Genomic DNA, 6,938 nt, shown 5'->3' on the forward strand with positions numbered 1-6,938 from the left:
TGTGTGAGTGAGGATAGAAGCCAGCCCTTGCACATGCAAGGCAGGTGCTCTCTATCAACTGAGTTACCGTCCCAGCTTTTGAGATGTGACATGTCACCTGATTATGACCTGTGTCTACATTTCCATTGTCAACTGACATGATGAGGATGATCATGATGATGCAACAATGAATGAGAGGAATTTCCTTCTAGACCCAGGTACATGGATAAGCTGTTTACTTACCTTATTCACTCACAAAAGGCATTTATCATTCATCTTGCACAGTAATCAAGGGATGGAGAAGTCAAATATTTAGCCCCACACAACAGGTAGAATAGAATAGAATAGAATAGAATAGAATAGAATAGAATAGAATAGAATAGAATAGAAGAATTTTAATCCACAGACAAACCCATTGACCTAAGAAAGAGATGAGGGTGGCTGAGTCTTGGAAGTTGATTGAGGTTACCAACAAGTGGTCAGGACTAGAAGTGACATAATCGTCCAAGCTTAATGCAAAGTGCAAGTGTATGGATCTGTACCAATGTGGCAGCAGAGAGCAAGTACCCTTTCTACATAAGGGACCTTTGTGCCTCTGTGGGCCGTGTGGCAGAAGGCCAGCCATGGTGGTACCCATAGTGTTTACTTATAGGCTGTGGAGTGTGAGAGCCTACTGACATAGAGTTGTAGAGTTAGCAGTGGTATAGTTGAGAAAGTCTGTGGGAGTCATACTTTTGACATGGGAAGATGGAAATGGAAGATAGAAGAGAATGGAAAATCTCCCTATGATTCTTCAGGCATTCAGATGATTTCATTCCCATTGCACAGCAATTTTCAGTGTTATTCCCTTCATGGTCTTCACACGCCTGAAGTGAAGATACTTGTGGGTTGGTACATTTGTTTGTAAATGAAAGACTGATGTTCAGGAGGTTGTCCAAGACTTGCACTTTGTGATTTTCTCTGCATGAGATAATTTTGAAAAATAATACTTTAAAACAACCCAATAAGTAAATTGCCATAAATTAATGGAACAGTGAACATTTTATGGACTCAAATAATGATTGAACTGAAAAGTGGTATTTCTCAGTACAGAAAGCATGATTGATATCTAAGTAAGGAATGCATGCTACTTGCTTTGCATTAAAATAATGTTTAAGGTGAAGCAATCATTTTATAGGAAGCTGGTGACTTTTTTTTTGGTTTTTCGAGGTAGGGTCTCACTGCAGCCCAGGCTGACCTGGAATTCACTATGGAGTCTCAGGGTGGCCTTGAACTCACAATACTCCCACCTCTGCCTCCCGAGTGCTGGGATTAAAGGCGTGCGCCACCACGCCCGGCGGAAGCTGGTGACTTTTAAACTTGTGGTATCATTCTCATTCTTTAACTGCTTTAAGTACTACAATGTAAGTTATCTTACAAATAATTATATTATTGGCAGAAGAATAATATTGTTTCTTCTTAGACAATAATAATATCTTTGATTGTATTTCACAGGGAAGCATAGTGGGGAAAAGATTTCCTTCACAAGTAGCAGTACAGATCACAAAAGACACAGGAATAAATAAACAGAAGTAAAGTCATTGAGTTTATGAATATATGAAGAAAACCACAGATAAATGTTGAGAAATCCTAGAGAACTGCTTGATGGGACTGACCTTCCCAGGGTGTGCTCCACTCTCATGAATAAGTCCTACAGTAGCTGACACTTAGAGTCACTTTAGGATCATCCTTGCAGCATATTATTGAATTTTCTAAAGAATTTCAAAATTTCACTTAGAAGGAATCTGAAGAGAAACTCTCTCTATATAAGATGAGGCTGCAATGGAAACCATATTCAGGGCTAGTAGAGACCAGATAAGCTCAGCTGCCACTACAACCAGAAGATGCCCTAACAACATCTTTGCATGTGTACATGTGTATAGTATTCATGCATGTGTGTATGCATGTTTGTGCATATGCAGGTATGCATGCATGTCTATGTGTGAAGGCTGGTGGTTGACATCTTTCTTGATTATTTTATTGATACAGCATCTTTCATTGAACCTGGAACTTGCTGATTTAGCTAGGTAAGCTGGCCAGCAAGTCCCAGGGATTTCCTGTCTTCCCAGAGCTGGGATTATAGATGTGTACTGTCATGCTTAGTTCCCACATGGATGCTGGGTATCTGAACTTAAGTTCTCATGCTTGTGCAATGAGCACTTTGTCAACTGAGCCATTCCCCCCGCCCTCCATACCAAATTCTAAAAATTCTATTACTGTGTCAAACTTTATCTAATGAATGGGATTATTAATTTGCATAGTTTTAAATTTGGTACTTGTATGGGTAATAGGTTTATGTCAAAAAGAAGCGAGTTCATTGGGATGGAGATATGGCTTAGAGGTTAAGGCACTTGCCTGCAAAGCCGAAGGACCCAGGTTTGATTCCCCAGGACCCATATAAGCCAGATGCACAAGATGGTACATGTGTCTGGAGTTTGTTTGCAACAGCTGAAGGCCCTGGCATGCCCTCATCTCTTCTCTTTATCTCCCTCTTTCTTTCTCCCTAATAAACAAAGTAAAAGAAGAAAGTCCCAGAAAATTATAAGCAAGAAAGCTAATTTAAAAGGTTGGTCTGATTATATAATTAATAAAATACATAGTTGAATGGGGTCAGACACACTTGTGCTTCTAGCACTTTGGAGGTGAGAGAAGGCAGATCAAGACTTCAAAGTCGGGCTGGAGAGATGGCTTAGCGGTTAAGCGCTTGCCTCTGAAGCCTAAGGACCCCGGTTCAAGGCTTGGTTCCCCAGGTCCCACGTTAGCCAGATGCACAAGGGGGCGCACGCGTCTGGAGTTCGTTTGCAGAGGCTGGAAGCCCTGGCGCGCCCATTCTATCTCTCTCCCTTTATCTGTCTTTCTCCCTGTGTCTGTCGCTCTCAAATAAATAAATAAAAAATGAGCAAAAAAAAATTAAAAAAAAAAAGACTTCAAAGTCATTTTTTCCTATGTTACATAGACAGTTTGAGGTCACCCTGGGCTTAATGAGGCCCTGTCTCAAAAAAATATATAAACAGGGTTGGGGAAAGTCTCACTCGTTGAAGGCACCTGCTTGTTAGCAGGATGGCCTAGGTTTGATTCCCCAATACTCACATAAAGCCAGACATGAAAAGTGGCATATGTGTCTGGAGTTTGTTTACAGTGGCAAAAGGCTCTGGGGTACCCATTTCTCTCTCTCTGCTTACAAATAAATAAAATAGTTTTTAAAAGTAAAAACAAAAGTTAGAACAAAGTAACAAAAATCACATATACATGCTCACCTTACCCAGCAAATACACTTAAAATCAGAATATGATAGAAATAAAGTTACTGTGAAGGAAGGTAATGGGTAGTTCATCCATCAATTCCACATTTACAGAACAGAAACTAACTTTTTATTTCATCTGTTTCATCAACTATAGATAAAACGGAGGCAATATTTAAATGTTAGTGATGAAATTGTTAGTATTCAAGGGAGAGTGGCACATGCCTGCAATTATAGCACTCAGAAGTAGAGGCAGAATGATTGAGAGTACAAGGCTAGCCTGGGCTACATAGGACCCCATTTCACAAATCCAAATAAATAATAAAGAAAATAAATTATTAATATAGAAAAATTCAGAACTAGACAGACTTTTAAAAAAGATAGCATGAAACTACTATAAAACCTATTGCCTTTCTTATTTTTTTAATTAAATAGTTTTGTACTCAGTGAATAAAGTCAAGTTAGTACCATTGTTAGGCTCATCCATGTACTACCCCCTCCCCTGGCCCCTCCTTGTTGAGGTATATGGGTCATGCATTGTGGAGTTAGCCTACAGTTATGGGTAGGAGAAATGCCTCTGCATATCATGACCCAACATGTGGCTCTGACATTCTTTCTGCCCCCTCTTCCCCAAAATTTCCCTGAGCCATGTTGGGTTCAGTTTTGGCCTGCTTCAATGATGAGGTGTTGGGGACCTCTGGGTCCCTGGATATCTGACATGGTAGGAGTTGATTGTTCTCTGTGTATATGTCCTTAACCCTTGTGCTGGTACTCGTTTCACCAAGAGAACAGTACCCTTGCTTGTTTTGCCAATTTTTCTTAGTTTCAGTCAGGGCCCTTTTGAGGTATGATGGGGTGGCTCTCTCCTTAGGATCTACATCTATCTGAAAAAGAGAAGCATATTCTCCAACAGAGAGCGATGTTAGCACCAGACAAATGGGATAATCATTGTTTTAATAGAGAATTTAATAGGTGTAAGCCTGCTTGTAGCCCATGATTGGTGGTTTCTTGATAATAGAGAGTGGCCTCATGTTTGGATATGTTTCTGACTTGTTTCCCAGTTCCAGCTATGGGTCCTGTACTACTGAAGGGACCAGTTAGCCAAAGCAAGAGCAGTTGGCTTCCCACCATGGCTGTGCACCACTATTGCACTTGTGTGAGCATCACAACAGGTTATTTGCTGCTAAGTAGGTTAGACCATGAGTTGCTTGGACAGATATTGGTCATTTTCCCCCAGTCACCCATGTAGCACCTGGTGCTAGACGCACTGACTGTCTGGGGACTGACTCTCTTCCAGCTTCCGAGAGAGATGGATAGTTTGGGTGGAAGTACCGTGCTGGGGTGGAGAAAGTTTTATTCTAAAACCACAAACTAGTATATCCCAGTACTAGAATTCAATCATATCCCCCACCACAGTGAGTTGCTGGTTAAGTTGGCCCATGAGGCCCTCAAAACAATGTAGGCCATTGTCAAAGAGCTTCCTACTATTACAGTTATGTTGTCTTTGCTGTGATAAAACACCTGACCAAAAGCAGATTAGGAGAGGTAAAGGGCCTTTTGCAGACTTACAGTGTTGATAGGAAGTTTCATAAGATGGAGGAAGCTGGCTTACTTCATCATACATCCACAGCAGAGAGAGAGAAAACAGCTGTCTCTGAACACACAGTAAGCTTACACCCAAACTCCAACCCTGGTGACACACTTGCTCCAATGGGACTCCAGCTCACAAAGACTCCACCAGCTGGAAAATAAGCATGAAGCTTAATCAAAAATACCTGATGCTATGGGGGAGCATCTACAACCACCACAGTTATCAAGCACACCTAAATGGTAGAACCATATTGCTGAAGACACCAGAGGCTTCAGTAGCAGGACATTGAGAGATAAGCGGTAACAGATGGAAGCCAGATCCCTGCTGGCTAGCTGTCATAGTGCTCAAAAGTGGTGTGTGAGCTTCTGGGCATAAAGGTCACCAACAGTGTGAGCAAGCAGTGAATCCTGCAAGCTACAAAATCAAACAGCAAATCAAAATGTACCTATTGGTGTAATGGTGGCACATAAATTATGGGGTAATCAACTACTCTCTGATTAGCTATGAGGCTTGCTCAGTGGGAAGAAATTTATGCCTGTTACTGAGAACCAAGCCAGAAGGTTTGAAAGTTATGGACCCTAGAGGTAAGCTCCCATCTTTCTCTGGCTAAAAGGGGAAGTTATGTCCATCAAAAAGTCTTCTAAATGTCTCTGTTTATCCACTTTGTTTCATACTGCTCTCACTCTTTTGTTATAGAACTTACTTTTTATGGAAGCAGGGAATAGTGGAGAGACCCAAAACCCATTAGAATGACAGGAGAAGAAAGCCAAGTACCTACCATGAAACAAATCATCTCTGTCACACTGCCAGGCCCAGGAAACATTACAGAGGAAGTGGCAGAGTGCTGTTCTCATTTCTAGCCTGAGAACCTTCTCTAGGAAGATGGTAGTAACATTGAAGAGATTCAAAACTCATTAGAACAGAAAATTAGAGGCTGTCAAGAGCTCAACACTAGAGAAGACATATAGCATGCCCTCCAAGACTCAGGGAACAGTGAGGAAAGAATGTAAGAGCCATTGAGTGGGAAGGTATACTATGAAGCATTGTCCTAACAAGGACTGACTGGTTTATACATGACTTCTCAGTGAATACTGATAACCCAGTGAGGAGGGGTCTCAGTGGAATGGGGTAGGGGAGAGGGGGCATAAGAAGATAACCCAATGGGAATATGACCAATTTCCAATTTGTTCACATATTAAAATTCTCAATAAAATTATTTTAGAATGCAGGACAAAGCAATCATAATGCTGAGATTTAAATTACATGGAAATAATTTTACTGGAAGTCCCAGGACAAGCATGTCTTAAGTTAGCACCTAAGAGGTCAGAATGGAATGGAGAGGGACACAGCACAGGCATAAGGACTTAGCCCATGGTCCAGCACTGCATTAGTGGTAGAAAGCTGAATATCCAGTCCATCTCCACATCACCACCTGCTGGATGAGTATCCTTGGGAATCCTGGGATCCTCTCTGAGCTAGCTTTCCTCACTGGAACCATAACCTATGAGAAGTCACCATCAGGTCTTTCCAGTCTTGTTTGCATTCACAGCTGTGAAAATTCCATGCAGAATGCAGAGGACCATGGGTTCAAAGAACAAGCAGCTCCCTCCCCAGGGTAGGTCAGTCTTCATCTGGTTTCAATAAGCCAGAGATTTAGAGATGAATGAAGCAGGCACTGACTTCCTTTTTTTTTGGTTCCTTTGATATGGGCGCCCAAGTAAATATAAGGATGGATATCACATGCAAAAGGAGAGGAAAAGGCTTATTTAATTATGCCTTCACTGAGCACTGGGTACAATTGGGTATTTCCCCATGTAGATTTAATCTCCATTTTCTTTGCCCTGGATACATCACATTGACACCAGCCATGCCTTGCACATATCCAGGAGTTCTTGTTCATTCTCTGGAATGAGGTGAAGTAGCAGCTTACTGTGAGGAGTATCTTGCCATAAATAATCTTGCAGTCTCTGTACAAACACAGAAGTTCCTGCAGATTATTAGACAGGGCACATGCCTTTCTGAAATTCCTTACAATTTGTCCAACTCCTCTCCCAACCAGCCAGGACTTATTGCCCCACGTTTTTCATG

The sequence above is a fragment of the Jaculus jaculus genome, chromosome 8, assembly GCF_020740685.1.
Source record: "Jaculus jaculus isolate mJacJac1 chromosome 8, mJacJac1.mat.Y.cur, whole genome shotgun sequence".
NCBI classification, from domain to species: Eukaryota; Metazoa; Chordata; class Mammalia; order Rodentia; family Dipodidae; genus Jaculus; species Jaculus jaculus.